General features: G+C 41.0%; 1 protein-coding gene across 1 annotated transcript in view; it reads left to right on the forward strand.

The window, feature by feature from the left end:
- LOC126912804 (uncharacterized) overlaps window positions 1-19,697 on the forward strand; it is a 381,241-nt gene extending 361,544 nt beyond the window's left edge. The window contains exon 2 of the mRNA XM_050706823.1: window positions 19,495-19,697. The gene's annotated coding sequence lies outside the window, so the exon portion shown is untranslated. The remainder of the gene's footprint in view (window positions 1-19,494) is intronic.
- Window positions 19,698-20,198: the final 501 nt, after the last annotated feature.

A 20,198-nucleotide genomic window follows, 5' to 3' on the forward strand; every position in this document is an offset into this window, starting at 1 on the left:
TGGAATGTTTCAAATGTTTTGTTACTCGTTCCTACTGTTGTTAACGGTTGCGTCTATTTTTTGTTTTTAAAACTTTTTTGTAGTAGTTTTAGTAGCAAGAACTTTAGTAGATATGTTTTAAATGTAGGTTATGTAATTTTTGTAGCATACTTTTCTTTATAATCAGCTACAGAATACGAACACATTTTACATCGAGATGAAAATTGCGAAAGCCTGCTCAAAGCAAAACAAACAAATTAAATTACTGTCGGACCTATCTCTAAGGGCTATTACAAACAGATGTACTGCACCAGAATCGAGTTAATCTCACAAACAGCCACCGAACAAATTAGATTGGAGTCCCAAAACACTGTAAATGTTTTCAAGCGTCAATTACTAGCTGCATTAACAAAATAATTAGTCAACAATTATTTCAGCATCGTAACGTTTTGATAAACGCTCACAGACCCGTTCGGGGCATCTGTTGCCTGCCCACGGTTGGATACTTGATCTTGGCACCTTTACAAACTTTTTACTTCCACCCAAGAAACAGAACACTATCTCCTATCTCCATGTAGAAAGGGTTATAACCCTTTGACTTTCATTTTCATAACCGCAAATGTTCAGCTTGCATGGTAGAATGTTGTTCTGTTCTTAAAATTAATTTGGGCCTCTTGAGACTCCACTTGGCTGTCGGACGAGATTAAATCAATCCCCAGTTAATGAATTTCATAATGCAACCAAAAATGACTGGGAAAACATCGGCGTTGAAAGTTGCTTTCTAAATTAAAAGATTGTATTTTTATTTTTAAGGAGGTATTATTGACGCATTTATTGACTTGTATCGCTTTCTTTATTTACTAGTATGTGGCAAAATATTTACTATTAATTGTGTTGTGGAAAATATGAGATAACTTATTTTGTTTTTCTTCATCTTGTATTTTATTAATGTTGGTGTTTATTCTGTTGACGTGCCTTAAAAGTAAAAAATTAATAAATGCATAAATAATATTATATACTTTTAAACATCTTAGCTATTTTGAATGACCAAACCTACATTATTAAGTAACCTCACGATATGATGACAAAATAACATTAAAATTACAATATAGGTAAGTGACGTCCGCACGATCATATATTTTAATTAAATTCCTTACTAATATGTATACCTTATTTATCCGAGAAAATAAGACGATGTCGTTGCTTTCGTGTGTTTACGACACGTCTGTCGATGCGTTAATTCGATACGTAATATAAAAACTGTAAATTTATTCGCGATCCGCCAACTAAACCTTACATAAAGTAAGCATTTGTATGTCCATGTGTCAAGCAGGTGGCCCTGAAACAAGCTTGAGATACGTATCATATCATTTTCGTTTCATGCTGAGAGGATTTTAAAGGAATTTCGATTTCGCAATGCATTTTAATTCAACATAATCTGATGTGTTAAAATTTCTTTCCTAATAAGATCGACATATTTACAAACGATATTTATAAAGTTATTAGAATACTGAGTGTAATTTTGTAAGGAACGATCCGAAATGACTCTTAAATTCCACTCTTCATTTCCTTACCCCTATTTAAAGGAATTAAAACTAAATTGAAACATGAGATGATGTGGGGCCGTGAAATCACAGCTTAAATTCAAATCTTCCAAAAAGGTCCACAAACCGTCGGCCATTTTTAAATCATGTTCCATCGGCATTCGATTTTTAAATATGGTGCGGAGTGCACCGAACCCCAATTCGATACTCTGATACAATCGTCCAGATTATTGAGAACTTGTGAGTTGCCCTTTTTGCCTGTTTGAGATCTGTGGGTCAAAGGCTGGCGCGAGGGGTGGAGGGTCTTGTAAAGATGGTCGTCTGGCGGCCCGGCTCAGCCCTTGGGAGTGGGGACGGAACGGTACTGGCAACACGCGAGGGCTTGTCGATGTCAACATCTATCATACGTTTTATTGTTGAGAGGCTTGGAAGCGGACCGCTTACATGCGAGTCTATCCACCATTGCTTGTTTTAGTACTACTATTCTAAGGTCTTATGGCATCTAACTTAGTTTAATTTTAGCATTTCTACGGCGTACCGTACCCTATACGTTTTGATAAAAGATAACGAGTTCAATAACTTATAATCTGGTATTTATACAATACGAGAATGATGCAAAGCTAATAAATAGTGCACGCGACACGTTTCATGTATAAATTATTTAGAACATAACTACAGCCCTTCATTTATTAGAAGTAACTAACCATTACAGTTATTTATTAGACGTTCAGTCTATAATAAATTCAGTTCAAAAAGTCTTGGAAACGACGATCTAATTTGGTTTGACAAACGACTTTAACTCCCACAAACCAGCTGCCTTGGTCCCAATTTGTGAAATTAGATTGTTTATAAAGTTCGTCTCATATCAGGATTAGTCACGTTCGAGGCCTTAACAGCGTTATCAAAACTTTAATACTTAACTTCGAAACTGTTCCGGGAAAACGGGAATACGTATCTTGACTTCATATCCAATTCGCATATTATCACAAATCCCACCTAAGATCGGTGGTTGGATCGTGAATACTTGAGCGCTGCCGTGCATGTCAAGCCCGCAAATACTGTCATATTTTACAAGGTTTTTATTGCAAAAAAGTGACTCAACTGAATGTCAACCTTAAAGAAAAATCTACTCAAGTACTCTGACTAAGGATTCAAAATTGAATGAAGGCTTGAATGGATTTGTAACATTTTGTATTTCAGCACGCAGATCAGCGAATTCGGTAGGTAAAACTTTGAATCCCCGTCCAATTTTGAGAGAGTCCATTTGCATCTTTCCTTGCATTAACTAACGGACTCGCGTTGAAATTTTCTCATCGCAAAACTTCTTTCTGCTTCAACTGTTTTGGTAATGCGGCTGTTTCACGGACCGGGGATTAAACAAATTTCATAATACAAAGTTCTTTTGTAATAAAACTCTTTTGATCCTGTATTTACACGACTGCAAAAATATAAAACAACGCGAATTATAACAAGGATACGCAATTACAATAAGGAAATATTGTTTGAACTTTTACACTGACTTAGGAACAATTCTCGTAAACTTAGTTATTCCATATTTATTTCCAAATACAGGAAATCTTAAACGTTTGCCTATCTATCGACGTAGGCAGGTAACTTCCATTTCCATTTTACGACCCCTCATTATTTAACCATAAAATAAAATTAACTCGGATCGATTTAGTGATATTTTGAAAACGGTATGATATGTATGTATCTTTGTGTTTATAGCGTGGCGTAATAAACATAGCTATCATTAAAACGTTCCCAGCACGCATAGTATTTACTTGCTAGTAAGTAACTGCGTCAATTGCCTTATCGGCACCCCCACAGTCCTATTTTGTGACCAATTGCCGCCGTCTTGGTGTAATCAACGCTTTATTGCACCGAAAAAGAAAAGCCAACGAGATAATAACAGTAGAACATGTGTAATAACTGAAAATGTTTGTTGGTTACGTGTCACGCCTAGATATGTGATGTTTGACACAACGGTTAGCACGTTCCACAAATATTGTGCTACAGACAGGGCAAATACGAGTCAAATGTGTGTGCCTTAGAATGGTACAAACATTGGGGCATAATGCCTTCGTAGATTGTGCACGTTGAAATAAAATTACTAGTCGTTACGGCGATTGTCTCTAGCGGCACGAGCGCGGCACGTACGCGACTTATCGCTTGTTCAGTTTTCGCACAATCGAACCATTTTGTTATTGGCATGTATTTTTATTGGGATTTTTGGCGACGCTGAGCGCCTAATCCGAATTTTATGTGAAAAAGCTAGAATAATACGATAAAGTTTCATATGCTCAAATCCATCACGAAAAATACTATTTGGCACTTTTAACGTGGTTTTCGAGGCTGGCATGTATTGCGCATTTATTTAAAGAGGAATGACCTATTTCAAAAACGAGCAAAACAATGTACTGTTGTTACAGACAATCACGGTTAAATAGAGCACATCTGCAAATCACAATTGCAATTGCGAAGACAATTGTTGGTAACGGTAAGTATGCTATTGTTTCTTTGAACACCAATAGACGTTTTATGATGACGCGTTGTGTACATTACATCAATTTGTTGGCCATAAACAGATATGATGTGCCTTAGTCCTATATTAGGCATACAATATTAGATACTTACATTAGGCATACAAACTTTACTTATTAATAAATAGCATTAAGATTTGCTTGGTTGAAAATATTACTACAAGAAACCATACTAGAGTTGAGAAATACATTTTGAAAAAGAATAAAACAGTTGTGCTTGCAATACATTACACCAAAGAAAATTGTAAAAAGAAATTGGATGGTTGGATCTCACCTCGTATTGTACCACTCTCACTGACCACAGCAATAAATCAATGATTGAATAAAAGAAAGCAATTAAAATAGCTTTTTAGACAAAAGAAACACATTATCACAATGACGAACGACCACCTTCACTATTTCACCTGTAATTTTAAACTGATCTGTACCTTGGTAGAACTCATTGTTGCAATGCGGAAGGGTTTGCTCTTTTTTGTTTATGCTCCAAATTTTTATGGAACCCACTAAAACACCAACAAAAACGAACAATACACTTTCAGTTTCTTTATAAAAATACAACAATAGGCGTACAAAGGACAGGGGTAAGGTGTTTTTTGATTGCAGAAACAATGCTGTGTTACGCAACTTTTGTTTAGATGAATGTTCAAATTTTTTCGTAGTTGCATGTGATCGAATGTTGTCAGTCATTCTCAGAACATTACCGGCGTGTTGCAGAGCAAAAAGTGTAGCAACGTGAAGTTTTTTGATAAACATAAAAAGTTTTAAAATAACCAAATGTGTCCCTGAAACGCTATCGTGGAAGATAAAGTAAAGCAGACCCCGTCAGTATACATAAATGAATTTCAATACACTAGTACGAAGCGTGACGGACCATCGGATCTAGAGGTAAATACAACAATATTACAAGAAAAGATTCTAGTAAAGAACCAATCGTTTGTATATCCAATAATTTATTAAGCAATATTCCAATATTCCGATCCATTGTTACTAAGAATAGGAATCGAAATAAACAAGGATTTGTGGAATGTTAACACGAGAATTATGCTGAGGAAGACATTTTAGGGATCTAGAGATATTCGAAGCTATTCGTTCGTGTTTTCGTATTTCGCTTTTAGCTATGAGTATTGGGTTTGGATATCAGAACGGGAGCTGGGACGTGTCTACTATCGTATAAATTACCTAGAGATTTGACATGTTACATGTTTCTTGGTAAAACATCAAAATATTTCTTAGTATATTTTTTGTATATACCTACACAATTTATATAGACGTATATTAGAGATTTTTCCAAGAGTTTTACAGTTAAACCAAACAATCTCTTCACCTTGATTTGAGCCTTATATATTAACTTGAATAAATAAAGTAATTTGTGCGTTTCAACAAATATTTTATACAGTCGATTTAAACACATAATTTATAAGCTTATTGGTATATTGTATAATAATAAATTCCTGATTTTATTACTTGCCTAAGTGTAAACAGTTATAAAATATATGAACGAAATCGTGACCTGGTCTGTTCGTAGTAAATAATCGAGTATCAAGTTGTCTACAATGAAGTAGGTATACACACATACATTTAAATAGTACACACATATATATAGTTACTTAATTAGTAGAATGAACAGATAAATAGTGAGTTGTATGCAAACAAAGCCGTGGCCTAATTACTAACTGTCTTATCGGAGTACGCACTACGCACATTGATTCTAATTACCTAATGACTTTGTGAAAGAAATTCTTCAATTGCAATTCATTGTTACTATAGCCTAATTAAGAGCTTCCGCGTAATGTTGGGGCTCAATCACACTTAGAACTTTTGTTCATTTCTGTTGGGAAATAAATGGAGACGGAATCTCAGTAATTTGGTTAATGTTTAAAGTGAAATGTTCTACCAATTCTCTTTTGTTTTTCCGCATTCAAAATTTTGAGAGTGAATTATTTAATAGTCTTTCATTTGTTTTAGACGACGCATTTGTTTTTTCTTATGTAACTTTCCTTAGGAAATAAAGGTAAATAGTATGGCTCAATAGTGTTAACGTGTAACAGACGAAGGGTAAAACACCCGCCATAGCGAGATTATATTAAATAGTAGTGACGTCACGATATTACTAGGGGACGAAGGGATCACACATTCCCTGTTCAAGAATGGCAATATTCACTCCCATGTGACAAAGACCGTTTGCCATTTATTTCGCATACGACATTCACCCACTATAAGCCTACGTACACAACAGCACAAATACGAACCAATTTCTTAAGTAACCCTATTAGCACCTACGTACTTATGCAAAACGATACTTAATTAAGTCCAGAGCCACTAAAGCTACCAACTGTGTAACTAAACCCTTAGGTATCGATCCCCGAACAAATTAGGATTGCCCTCATGTCCGTGAGAGCACAACGTTTTCCTTATTTCGATGAGAACCGGCATTAATTTGTCGTTTATACGTACATAAGTCGGTGCACGGATCGGTTACCTACCTAATTTCGGATACCCAATCCGGGCTCGCGAACTACCGACATAAATATGATTTTAGTGTCGTTGCTGTAATTGCAATTTGGCTTAATTTCGATTTGTTGCTTATCAGATGTTTGTTTTCGCAACAAAATAAATTGATATTGGATTTTACTGAAGTTACCCTTCATTAAAAATCAAGCTTAGTGCCTTCCTAAACTTATATACCTACCTTTTTATATCCATTTGATCGCCTGAACGAATGAGGATGAAATATCTTTCTCTATTGAATGTGTAGAAACTATTCTCAATAATTTATTTGACTGACAGGTGCAATGGCCGAATCCATTTAAAAATGTATCGATATACGTTTTCAAATATCATTTTGCTCCATTATATAATAGATTTTCACAAAAGAAACACACTTTAATAATATACTAAGGATCGATTCCCATGCTAAAAGATTCGATTTGGTGTCAAAGTATGATAAATTGGTTGGCCGTTTGGAAACCAAAATGGCCGCTTTGCCTTTTATATTTTAAAATTTTAAATTAAGAACAGGTGAATATTGGAATGATTGTTTAAAAATATTGAATGGAAATAATGTTATGTAGGTATGTAGATATCCGTATGATGACCAATAATGTAATTAAGTTTTTATCTTATAGCTTATCTTATTTATATTTATTTTAACTTTATCCCCAGCATTACGTTACAATCTTTTAATAGACCAGGATCGAGTTTTATACAACAACATCAAAATAGGATTGGATGAGACCGGCTCAGCAATCTTAACTAAATCACATTTATAATTAAACGTGGCATAAAAAGGGGATTAAAATATGCTTAGAAGAGTTAGAAGTAACATTATTTACTTCGTTAAATAAACGGATAAATATTTTAATGTTAGTTTACACTCGTAAATTTATAGTTGACTAATTGGCGGACCAATGTGTAAGTATGTAATAAATTTTCGGCCAAAACGTTTGGCCAATGTTTGTGACCACATCACAAATTAGATCAAACTAATTTTAATTCGTGTTACGTTTGGTGAATTTAAACTGAATAATATTCGTTATATAAACTTTTTATGTAGGTAGGTATGTCTGTTTGTGTATTCGTGATACAACGGCTATATTAACATTCTGAACTCATTTGGGATTTCGTTTTATGTTGTTAGATAACATGAAGTTGAGAAGGTTAAGTTCAATGCTAACCAGTTCACTGTTTGGGTGTTAATTTAAATACCCATTTATCTACTACTACACAAAATGCAATACGCTTAAACCTTTGTTTATAAAAATAAAAAACAATTTTTGAGTAAATTAAATCGTAGGTCTCTTTTTTATTTTCTAAAAGTAAATTTTCACATTCGAGTTGTATATATCATCTCTTAACATTCAGTCCTGTGAAATTGTCTATGTAAAATATAACATGCCACGCCTATATATGCCTATGTTTTCAAAGAATAAAATAACCAGCCAGTATATGCATCAAAATAAACAAACGTATACAAAATACAGACAAAACCCTTCGATATACAAAATATACAAGAAGCAACGAAGTATCATCCTAATGGCTTCGATCGAAGCTCCATGCCAAATTGGATAACTGCCAAGTGCTCGAGGAAAGGGAAGCAAATCATCCATTCGTATACTTCCTCTATGTAGCAATAAAATAGAGAATTTTCGAAATCACAAATTGATTTTAGCTAAATGTTCATTTCATTCTTGCTGGCTAATTTGTTGCCGAGTAGTTTCACAATTTGTTCTCAATGTTGAGTATATAGTTCTGTATATAATTTTTATATAGTAAAATACATGACTCACCTATTTATTAATACTTTTTGTTTAAAAGTATCATTGATTAGGTACCATAGTTCAAATGGTCAGATGTTTAACATGGGTTTACAAATGAAACATCTAAACACAGTCGAAATCAAAATATCTTACAGTGCCTATTTACAAAAAAAAAACTCATTGTACAAAAATTATGTTATACCTATATGTACTTCTAAGATCCTCCTTGCAAAGTAAAGTATTATTATTATTATAAAGTACAAAGGAACGTTCACGGCATATAACAACATACTCCACCTTTCGAAAACAAATGCTATATTTAAATTAGGCAATATCATGCAAGATTATATAGAGCATAATCTATTTCATAAGCTTCAATAGAGCGAGTTAGTTATGAGTTTAACGTGCATGGTAATAAGTATTATAAGCTGTATATAATAGGGTGTATTATCTAAGAACAATGATTAGCTTCGGTTTAGATAGTTGCACACGGATAGAAAATCAGTGATGCTTGGTTTCACTGCTGTGAGTGGGGACCTCTACATTTTTGAGATTTTCTGTTGTGTTAAGAGATAGGTAAATTAAATAATTCCTTGATATGTTTAACTTTTTTTTCGGATAATAAGTTTGAGAAAATCAGTGATAAATGATAAAAAAAAAAGTTATTTTTAATTTCGATATGTTTCAATTAACCCGCTTTTACTTTATTTAGTCGTTCAGTAGTTTGGTTTATTTCGTCTGTTGTTTTAACATAAATTATAGTAACCGCTCAACCTAATTTTAAATACCTTATCAATAAATGTAGTAATAGCAATTACACCAACACTTTAAAAAATATACCAAGTCCAAAGCCTACATAGACACATAACTCCATAACTAATTGGCTCATAGCCAACCAAGAGCGGTTCTTCAGAGTTTTAATATAGAACGAACTGAGTATTAACAAGGTAGCTTGTTACTCTATTTTCATGCTGAAAGCCCCTTTGTTTTCAGTTTTAACAAGCCCTGCCTTTCAGTATTGGATCTTGTTAACGTAATAGGTATTATTTATGACTATATGGTATTTAACTAGTGTTTCTTTGTTGGTTATGACGTTTACGAGTTGAGGTTTTAAGCTTGAACGGGTAAGTGTCTTATGTAGGGCTTTAATCTCCTTTAAGATATGGTGTTTTTTATACCACAACGGTGGCACGGCCGGCTCCCGGTTCACCTAATGGTAAATGGTTACCGTGGCCTATGAACGCTTGTAACACTTGGAGTATTACATGCGCTTTGCCGACCTTTAAAAAACCTATTTAACCTATGTTTTGTGATACTGGTAATAGATCAATTGAATTTCTTTTGGATGTATTTATGGAAGATATTTGAGAAATAGTGGTTAATGCATAAGTCTCGTATCGCCTTTTAATTTGGTATCTTCTCTCACATTATCCTCTATTTTATAGTCTGGACTTTAAAAGAGACTATGACCTATGAGTTTGTTTCGGCATTTCTTCTCAGAGTAGTCGGATAAGAAATGCCGGCCTCATCTAGCTATTTGAAATATTGACGTGTAAAAGTATTATTTTATAACCTATTTACAGAAATAAATATCATTTATCATTTATCTGAAAAGAATAAATAACTTTATAATCAAGAAACGATTTAGTTACTAAGCTACTTACATAGTTTGCCATAAATGCCAGTACCTACCTATGTATATTTCTTTTAAGTAAACAAAATGGCATCCAAAATGTTGTCTTTATTTTCCAAACAAGTTAAACTCACAGTTACCTACCTATATTTGTGAACCTGTCTCATATTTTAGTATAAACGCCTTGAATTACCCTTGCCAAGTCAAGTTTGTTATTTAGCATTCATATATTTTAAATAATGTTGCAATATTTTATGTGAAGTTAATGTATATAGGTACTGTATTATTGTACATTTAGGTATTATATTTTAAGTCTCAAGTTTGAGCTGAATACTCAATCGCGATTACTTATTTTGTTAAAAAATATAATTAAACGGAATAATTGAACGGGAACAAAATATAATTAAAGGTGTAAAAAGAAACCACTATATACTGTTTAAGATTTATAATGTCTTATAATTTTAACTTGCAGAAAAATTTACTTTATCATATTTATTATCCTTAAAACAGAATAATGTATAATATACAAAGATTTTACCCCATTCATGCTATTTTACCCTACCAAAACAACATCAAACATCAAGCTACATACCTACCTAAGTAATAGAACATGAATACAACTATTTATTCACCTACGTATCCTTGGCATCGTAACAATAATTGGAAAAAGCTTTCACCCCTGTTCGCTCACCCCTATCAGGGGTTGTGTACCATTCCAATGTCGCACCGAACCGATGGTATACCCACTTGCATTTCCTGCACTGTTTTAAAGTAGTGACTGCAAAAAAGTTAGTAGAAAAACGTGGTTTCTATGCATTCTTTGTTTTCAAACGCATAAAAATAGATTTTGTCAAGTTCTTCAAATATTCGGTCTTACAATATCTAGAATAAAAGTTAAGTGTTCAAAAATCGAATGTGTTATTAATATTATTATCACATTTTCTTTAGTTATTTCTTCATTTGAACAAAATCTAACTAAACAAAAAGTTTGCTATCCGTTTTAATGGCGATATTGGAAAAGCAAACAGTTATGTCCTAGGTATTATAATAGTCTTCCGAAACAGATCACAATCAGTATTTCAGACACGCCAATATAATTATGCCTAGCCTCAACCTCATCGTACTCAGACTTAACTGTTGTAAGTACTAACTTTAAATAGAAGCCTAATAGGCATACTAACTAATACAATCGTGAGCACCATTGTAATTACTAGGAAGCTCATACAAGTAGCGACACGCATATAAAATTGCAAACCACGTTCGAACCACACGAAGCTGTTTAAAATATGACAACTTGGGAGGTAACTTAGTAGGTACAGGATGTATTTTTGAGCTTCCTACAATTGAAGGCGACCGAGATTTTACCTACGAAGAACAAGTCTATCCTTTTTATGTAAAAAAAAACTTGGTCTGTTCTACATATTTATTCCGACTTTAACAGGTTAAATAAAAATGTTCGTGACATCTTAACATGTCCGACAAGTAACCTAAAATGGCGTAGGCGCGCTCTCGTCCAATCACGAGTTTACAAAATAAGAATACATGCATCCCTATGTGGATAACGATAATCTAATCCACAGATTAAAATGTGAACGTGTTTGTGGGCGTGAGTCTCAATCATTAGATACTAGTTTTATTTACAAAATCTGACTTTTACTAAAAATGTCATTCCATAGCAGGCGAACCAACAAAATGTCGAAGTTACTGTCGAAGCTATAAACATTTGAATTGAGTATTTTTATCAAGATGGACGTATCTACTCCGTCGGTAGACGTACGCGTAGTTTTATTCCAATTAGGTTCGGTGAGTGGATAGAGGCATTTTCTTAATGAGTGAATGCGAATTACTCAGGCGTTTTTATGTAACTTTTACTGTCTATATAGTTTTAACTCGATGCTTTGAATACGTGATATTATATTGTGTATAATTTTCTACTATAAAACCTTGTACATTTTAGCACAAGTAAGGTATTAAGTTAAAAATAATGTTTAGTTACTTTTCACTGAATAAACTGTCTTATGTAAACGTTTAAAGTAATAATGATCGATAACTAATAAAAATCATATTTTCAATGTTAGAGCATAAAAGTTTTTTACGAAGTTATCGATACCTGTTCAAGTATGACGAGACTTGATTCAGTTTCTCAAAATGTTTTAATATTTATAAACTGGTTTAGTATGTAAATATTAATGTAGGTTAAGTGTTTCGATGAGCGAATCGTCTAGCATCCATTAACAAGTAGCAAACTAGTAAATTTAATTCGAAAATAATCCATTGATTTGTTTGTTTTTGCTGGCGCTACCAAACCCACTCTCGACGCGCAATCTCGACGCCCCATCTTAACATTATACCTACTCAGCTTAAATATAAGATACCACAAACTAAAAGATGCCTAATGAACGTCGAATTTTATTCACCATTCCTGTTTTGAAAAATCCAAATATGTTCGAAAGTATGGCGGTGTCACATAGCCCCATAATATCGAACAGTTTATTCGAACATTTACAGGTTTTTGGCGTTACATGTAATGCACAAATGGTGTTAATATTACATTTTATGCGTTTAGAGAGTCGGTTTCGGTTGATTAAAAATTTGTCGTATATTTTTTTTTGGTCGATGTTGTTTTTTAGCCGTGAGAAGGCGCTACGGATTTTGGCGAGTAAATGAACTTTGGTTAAGCGCCTTAACTCCACCTTTATTTGTTTTTTTCACTCTTTATTACTTTGCAATCTTTTTAATCTTAATGAGATTGCCTAAAGGAAGATTAGGTACAAAGTATCAGAGGAGTAAATAATTAAATTTTCTTAGCTATATAGGTATATAGTACAACGTCTGTCTCTGTATTCTATATACATATCTACCTAAAACTAAATTCCTAATCCACAAAGAGCACTATGTCAAAAGTGAAGGAAACTTCTACTATCAATAATGCAGGGGCCACTCACACAATATTCTATCGGGAACAGAGATGAAGATCGAAAAACACGGATCCTCGCTCCGGGGGAAGCATAACGCAATAACAAAAATATTTACCGAACCTCGAACCGAATAAAAAGATGTCCCTTAATGCGACCTCAGCTGCACTCCACCTATTATTATTTGTTTCCCCGGAAAAGGTTACCTTCAAAGAAATATGAATATTGGTAATGTAATGCAAATTCTTTCTCCGGGTCGCGCGTCCTGGCACTATTTTCTTTTTTCTTCTATTTATCCGAGGGCACCTCTGGGAACAATGTTATTAAAGAAAGATAAGTGAGGCGAGAAGGATCGTATCTTATCGACCTTTCGTATTTCGATCGAAAGAATTTGTGTGTAAATAGGTAAATAAGGGTGGCCCTCACATAAGGAAACGACATTCCGGCTCGGTGAGCCTTTTACATACAACTCGATATACATAAGTAGCCACCCGATACCGTAAGAATGGAGATCATCAGCGATTAAGTAATAAAGTTTGGTTGAGCTCGTTGCGTTTTTCGTGCCAAGCATCGGTTAATCGAAAAGCGCTGACGTTTAAACGGCATATCTGATTACCTGCACCGATCCGAGCAGCAATTAACTACTTGGATCAATCAGATCCGACAACTTCAATTAAAAATTTAAAACGATCACGTGCATTGTTGAAAACATAGAAACTGAAAGTTAGCGCATTCGTATGAGTCACAAGATCGTAGTACGCATCAGAGTTATAACCATCACGTCACAGATTACGACACGCTCGTAAAATTCGTCCGTCCATTGAGTAAAACAATAAAACGCGATTTGGATCAAACGGTGTCACTAGCCCGGCGAAGTTCAAGTGCGCTATTAAGTTGCACAACAGGCAATAAACATTTGAAATAAAAACGTAAATATTCGCGTCGTAAAGTGTGTATCATTTGTAATAATAGCGTTTGCGAGATGGTTATTTTTATCCGGGTATCGGTCGGGTCGTAAATGCCGTAGACTAGAAGCAGACGGGTTTTACGGTGTAGCCCGAGACTGACGGTGAACAGGTGATGAGGTGTCTTCGGTTTATGGTCTGCAAGACTGCTGCATCGCTCACAAGCTATTGCATTATGGCCGCTCAACCGGAATATATCTACGTAGCATAGTCTGGATATATTTCTCTAACAAACTAACTATAAACAATGGCTAAATTGGTTTAGCCTAGTTTCTAGGGGACAGGTTAATTTAATTTGGAGTTTGCACTTCCTTACTTAGCACCTGTTTGGCAGCTGTAGTGCTACGGTTCATAATAAATAAGTACCGGCTTAGTTAAAGAATTGGCTACATTATTTAGTATCTACTTATTACCTATTATATTTAATTGTAAATTAATTTTATTTGTTCTTTGTTTCAGATTAACAAGGAATTTGGATAGTGCTTATCTACTGTGAAAAGTTGGGATCATAGTGAAAATGAGGTAAGATTTTACTTGCTTATTTTTCTAATATACCTATCTGTTAAATACTTTTCTAAGGCACAGTAGACCATTTTACCTTTAAATAACCAGGTGATTTCATAGCAATGTCACCATAATATCAGGTTTAATTTGATTCAAAGAGAACAGACCGGAGTGTGACATCGTCAGCATAAAGTTAATAAGATAGGGTCGGCCGGCCGGGGGCACTCCGCTCTCCCAACATATTGGATAAATAGAACAGTCCAGAACATTTTCAATTTTCATCAAGAAATTCTTTTTCTAAAAATTCGAACAAGCCCGAGCCTAAATTTCTTAGTAGAGAATGTACCTCTCCTTTTGTATATCTTAGCATTTCGGAATACTATAGTAGGTCGGAGGTACGGTCTTCATTTTCATAATAATGAAAGCCTGCCTAAAACAATTTGTATTCAAATACCTAATAAGTAAAAGAAACACGATAATTGTTTGATCCAGAATGAAACAAAGAACTTCAGCTCTTCAAAATTTAAATAAACACAGTAGGATTGCTGTAATAACTTTTATCAAAGGCAACCGTTCCCAAAATTAACCTTGTACATTGTACAAAGAGGGGCTCTTCACAACATCAGGATAAAAGTACATAGAAGAATTTCCAACAATATCTGCAAAGGATTATGGAGGTCTATCCCAACATTACGTGCCCAAATTGAAGAGGTAGGCTATTGTAGAAAGATCGTCAACTTCGACGTCATACGCCGCTGTTGCCGCTGGGCCCCCGACCACGAGTGGTCGGGTTTCTCAACCTGTGGTGAGACCACGAGCGGCTCCTCCAGCGAGGACCCCAGCACCCCCAGCGGTGCAGGCGCCAGCTACAACGGAGGCGAATGCGCTTGCAGGACGCAGCAGAAGGAGAAGGGGTGCTGTGACTCAGCAGGCTGAAGGAGCCACAGCCACGGGCGAGCCTTCCCCGCCAGCAAGAGCTGTTAATAGTAGCGAGTGGCAGGTTGTCGGCGAGGCGAGGAGAGTCGCCAAAGAGGCGAGGAAGCGCCGCAAGAAAGCGCAGCGGCAGCGGCGCCAGCAGCAGCGCAAGGAGAAGCGCGCTGCGGCCTTGCTTCTCGCCCCTAAGACCGCGGCTGTAGTTATAACGCTACAGCCCGATGCGGTCAAGAGAGGCGTGACATATGGCGACGTTCTCGCCAAAGTGAAGGGGGCGGTGACTCCCGCAGAGTTCGGGGCCCCTGACGGGTTCACAATGAAGGTGACGGCGACTGGAGCCCGTCTACTTGAGGTCCCCGGCGCGGCCAGCGGTTCATCCGCTGACGCCCTAGCGGAAAGGCTCAGGACGTGCCTCGGTGCGGATGAGGCCCGCGTGTCCAGACCCATCAAGTGCCTAGACTTGAGAATATTGGGCCTGGACGACTCTGCGACGGAGTATGAGGTAGTGGCCGCTGTCGCCAGGACGGGAGGGTGCCCTGTTGACCAGGTCAAGGCAGGCACCATCCGTCCAGACAACTCGGGGCTGCGCACGGTGGTGGTAAGCTGCCCCGTGACAGCGGCCAAAAAGATTAAGGAGGGCAGAAGGCTCCTGGTGGGGTGGGTCTCGGCGCAGGTCAAGCTGCTCGAGGCCCGGCCTCTGAGGTGCTACCGCTGCCACGTGGGCCACCACGTGAGCGTTAAATGCACCTCGGAGGTTGACCGCAGCGACCGCTGCTTCCGCTGCGGTCAGCCCGGTCATAGGGCCGGCTCGTGCACCGCCCCGCTGCACTGCGACGCATGTGCGGCGGCTGGCAAGCCGGCCAATCACCGGGCCGGGAGCAAGGCCTGCTCCCCACCTACCAAACCCAGGGGCAAGGGTAGGCCCTCTGCCGCCCCCGTCGCTTCCGCCGCCACCACCGCAGCAGTCGCCACTGCTGCCGCCGCCGTGGCCACCGCCGGCCGTAGTGCCGCCAGGGAGGAGGTCGTGATGGATTTCCAATAATGAATCCATTCCGCCTCCTCCAGGCGAACATTAACCATTGCGCCGCAGCTCAGGACCTGCTGCTTCAGAGCATGGCGCAGTGGTCGATCAACGTCGCTGTAGTCTCCGAGCCGTATTTCGTCCCGCCCAGGGATCACTGGGTGGCGGACCTAGACGGCTCGGTGACTATCATCTCGTCGGCCGCCGCCGGTACCCCGACTCTCGAGAGCGCTCGAAGAGGCCGGGGTTGTGTCGCAGCACGGTTCGGAGAGATCGCTGTGGTGGGCGTGTATTTCTCTCCGAACCGAACTCTCGCCGAGTTCCACAACTCCCTGAGGGAGTTGGTCGCCGTCGTCGTCGGGTTCCGTTCCCTCCCCGTACTTGTCCTCGGGGACTTCAATGCCAAGAACTTGGCTTGGGGTTCCCGGTTTACCGACATTCGGGGTAGGATGGTGGAAGACTGGGCTCTGGAGACAGGCCTAGTCGTCCTGAACCGGGGTTCTGTCCCCACGTGCGTGCGGATGCAGGGTGAATCGGTGGTGGACATCTCATTCGCCAGCCCTGCTCTGTCACCGCGTGTCGTTGACTGGCGCGTTATGGAGGAGGTGGAGACGTTCTCAGACCACCGGTACATCCGGTTTGACGTCTCCGCCGAGTCCGCGGACCCGCCAGTCAGACAGGCCCCATGTGGCCCGCGTTGGGCGCTGAGACAGTTGGACCGGGAGCTTTTCCTGGAAGCCGCAATCGTGCAGGCCTGGGTGATACCACCGGACAGGCCTGCCGACATCGACGAGGAGGCAAGATGGCTCCAGGACGCCATGTCCAGAATATGTGACGTGGCGATGCCCCGGGTCCGGCCAGGTCAGCGCAAGCGCCAGGTGTACTGGTGGTCGCAAGAGCTGGCTGCTCTGCGCAATGCGTGCGTAGCTGCGCGCCGCCGGTACACGAGGCACCGCAGGCTCCGTATCCGCGCTCCAGACGCGGAGGTAAGAGAGGCGGAGTTGTACGAGGGGTACAAGGCGGCAAAGGCCGCCCTTAAAGCGGAGATCTGGCGGGCTAAAGAGGAAGCTCGCCGGGAGATGCTGGAGACTCTGAACAGAGATCCATGGGGGCGCCCCTATCGGATGGTGCGCGATAAGCTCCGCACCTGGGCTCCCCCGCTGACTCAGAGTCTCCGGCCCGAGATCGTGGAAGAGGTGGTCGGCGCCTTGTTCCCTCGACTATGGAGGGGCTTCACCCCTCCATCCATGACTCCGCCCCCTGCGGTGCCTAATGCGGGCTACAGTGACGACGACGACGACATCGTTCCGGAGGTGACCGAGGCAGAAATGAGAGCGGCGGTGCGCCGGATGGGCGCCAAGAACACCGCCCCAGGACCCGATGGCCTGCATGGCAAGGCGTGGGTCCTGGCCTCGGAGGCTCTCGGGCCTCGATTAATAGGTCTCTACAGCGCATGCTTGGAGAGGGGCCAGTTCCCGCTTCAGTGGAAGACGGGAAATCTGGTCCTCGTGAAGAAGCCGGGGCGCCCTGCGGACTCTCCGTCCGCGTACCGGCCCATTGTGCTGCTCGACGAGGTGGGAAAAGTCTTCGAAAGGATAATTTCGAACCGCCTCGTCGCGCACTTGTCTGGATTTGGGCCGGACCTCGCGGACGGCCAGTTCGGCTTCCGTAGAGGGCGCTCCACGGTGGACGCCATCATGCGCGTAAGAGACCTCACGACGGGGACTGCAGTGTCCAGGGGTAAGGCCGTAGTGGCGGTGTCTCTGGACATCGCCAACGCATTCAATTCCCTACCCTGGAGCTGCATTCTGGAGGCACTCCGGTACCACCGGGTGCCTACCTATCTCCGTCGTGTTATCGAGGCCTACCTGACGGATAGGTTCGTCAGGTACCCCGGTCACCAAGGTGAATGGAATCGGCGAGAGATGTCGCGCGGTGTTCCACAGGGTTCGGTTTTAGGGCCGCTCCTGTGGAACATCGGTTACGACTGGGTGCTGCGCACCGACCTCCCAAACGGCGTCAGTGTAGTCTGTTACGCCGACGACACACTGGTGCTGGCGCACGGGAGGTCGCACCAGGCGGCGGCCAATTTAATGGCGAGAGCGGTTGCGACAGTCGTTGCAAGGATCCGGCAATTGGGACTCGAGGTGGCGCTCCACAAATCCGAGGCCATGTGCTTTCATGGCCGCGGGAACGCGCCACCTCCGGATGGGTCCCAAATAACGGCAGGAGGGGTTACCGTCGGCGTCGAGACGACGATGAAGTACCTAGGACTCGTCCTCGACAGTCGATGGAACTTCGTGGAGCACTTCCGACGTTTGGCTCCTAAGTTGGAACGGACGGGGGCTGCGCTTAAGCGGCTCCTGCCCAACCTCGGAGGTTGTACGCGGGGATCGTGCGGTCCATGGCCCTCTACGGCGCCCCTGTGTGGGCGCCGAACCTGATGCGGCGGCCAGCTCGGGCGCTGCTCACGTCCCAGAGGGTCATGGCCATCCGGGTGATCCGCGGATATCGCACGATCTCCGGAGAGGCGGCGAACCTCCTTGCCGGATTACCGCCGTGGGATTTGGAGGCGAAAGTGCTTGCGCGCGTCTTCTGTTTGCGCGCCGACGCGCGTCGCCGGGGCGAAACTCCACTGCCGCGCCAGATTAGTGCGTGGCGGGACGAGCTCCGGCGCGATCTCATGGCGGAATGGCAGCAACGACTGTCGCAACCGAGGGCTGGGCTCGCTGTCATTGCAGCGATAAGTCCCCTCTTTGAGGAGTGGCTTGAGAGACGCCACGGCGTCCTCACCTACCGCCTGACGCAGGTGCTTACCGGGCATGGAAGTTTCGGTAGGTTCCTGTTTCTGATTGGGCGGGAGGAAACGCCCGGGTGTCATCACTGCGAGGATCGTCCTGAGGACACAGTGGAACATACGGTGGCGCTGTGCCCTGCACCGCCGTGTCCTCAGGGATGTAGTCGGCGACGGCGACCTCTCGCGTCCGGCATTGGTACAAGCCATGGTGCGGAGCGAGGGGGACTGGGATGCCGTCTCCTCCTTCTGCGAAGCAGTCATGCTAGCTAAGGAGGAGGCGGGGCGCGTGAGAGAACGAACCTCCTCACGCCCCAGCCGTCGCGAGAGACACTCCGGGCGTCGGGGATCGCGTGACGATCTCCGGCCACCGTAAGTGCGGGCCTGCGGACGGCGAGCAAGGGTAGTTCGCCGCCCGACCAGAACCAGACCCGTGCGTGCGGCGCGTCGCGTTCCGCGCGCGCCTCAAAGAGCCATCAGACCACCACAGATGGGGCCCAATAGGGCTGATGCCTAATCCGGAGCTGCGGACAACCTAGCGGGTTTACCGGGGCTCCGGCTCGAAAGGCAGGAGAAGGAACGGGGTGGTTTTTAGTCAGTAAGAGTCTGACACCCCTCTCGCCTCGCCCAAGGCGAGAAAAGTCATTGGATGATTTTCCCCCTCAAAAAAAAAAAAAAAAAAAAAAGGCTATTGTAGAAACTAAGGCAGCTCGGTAAAGAGAATGTGCTTAGTTAGGAAAATGTTGGGGCCTACCTAATTTGTGTAGGTTATGTTACACGTTAAGTACGTACCCTTTAGCCGGTTAGTAGTTTGAGTTAACTTACGGAACGAGAAAGGTGGGTACAGTCGCGTTCAAGTGATTATACGAGTTTACCGGACTGTTATATTCAACGTTTGCCTCATGTAAAATGAGAATTTCTACGGAAACCAAAATTCTAATGCGAAATATATTCACTTTTGTCAGGTGTTTAGGGATGATGCAACTCAATTGAATCTAGGTACATTTGGATTTCCTTGAACAAAAATTCTTAAGTAAAGTAAAGAGAAAGATAAAATTTTTCTAGTATTACAAATACTAGAAAAATTGTGTCTTTCTCTTTTTATTAATTA

The sequence above is a fragment of the Spodoptera frugiperda genome, chromosome 30 (genome assembly GCF_023101765.2).
Source record: "Spodoptera frugiperda isolate SF20-4 chromosome 30, AGI-APGP_CSIRO_Sfru_2.0, whole genome shotgun sequence".
Taxonomy (NCBI): domain Eukaryota; kingdom Metazoa; phylum Arthropoda; class Insecta; order Lepidoptera; family Noctuidae; genus Spodoptera; species Spodoptera frugiperda.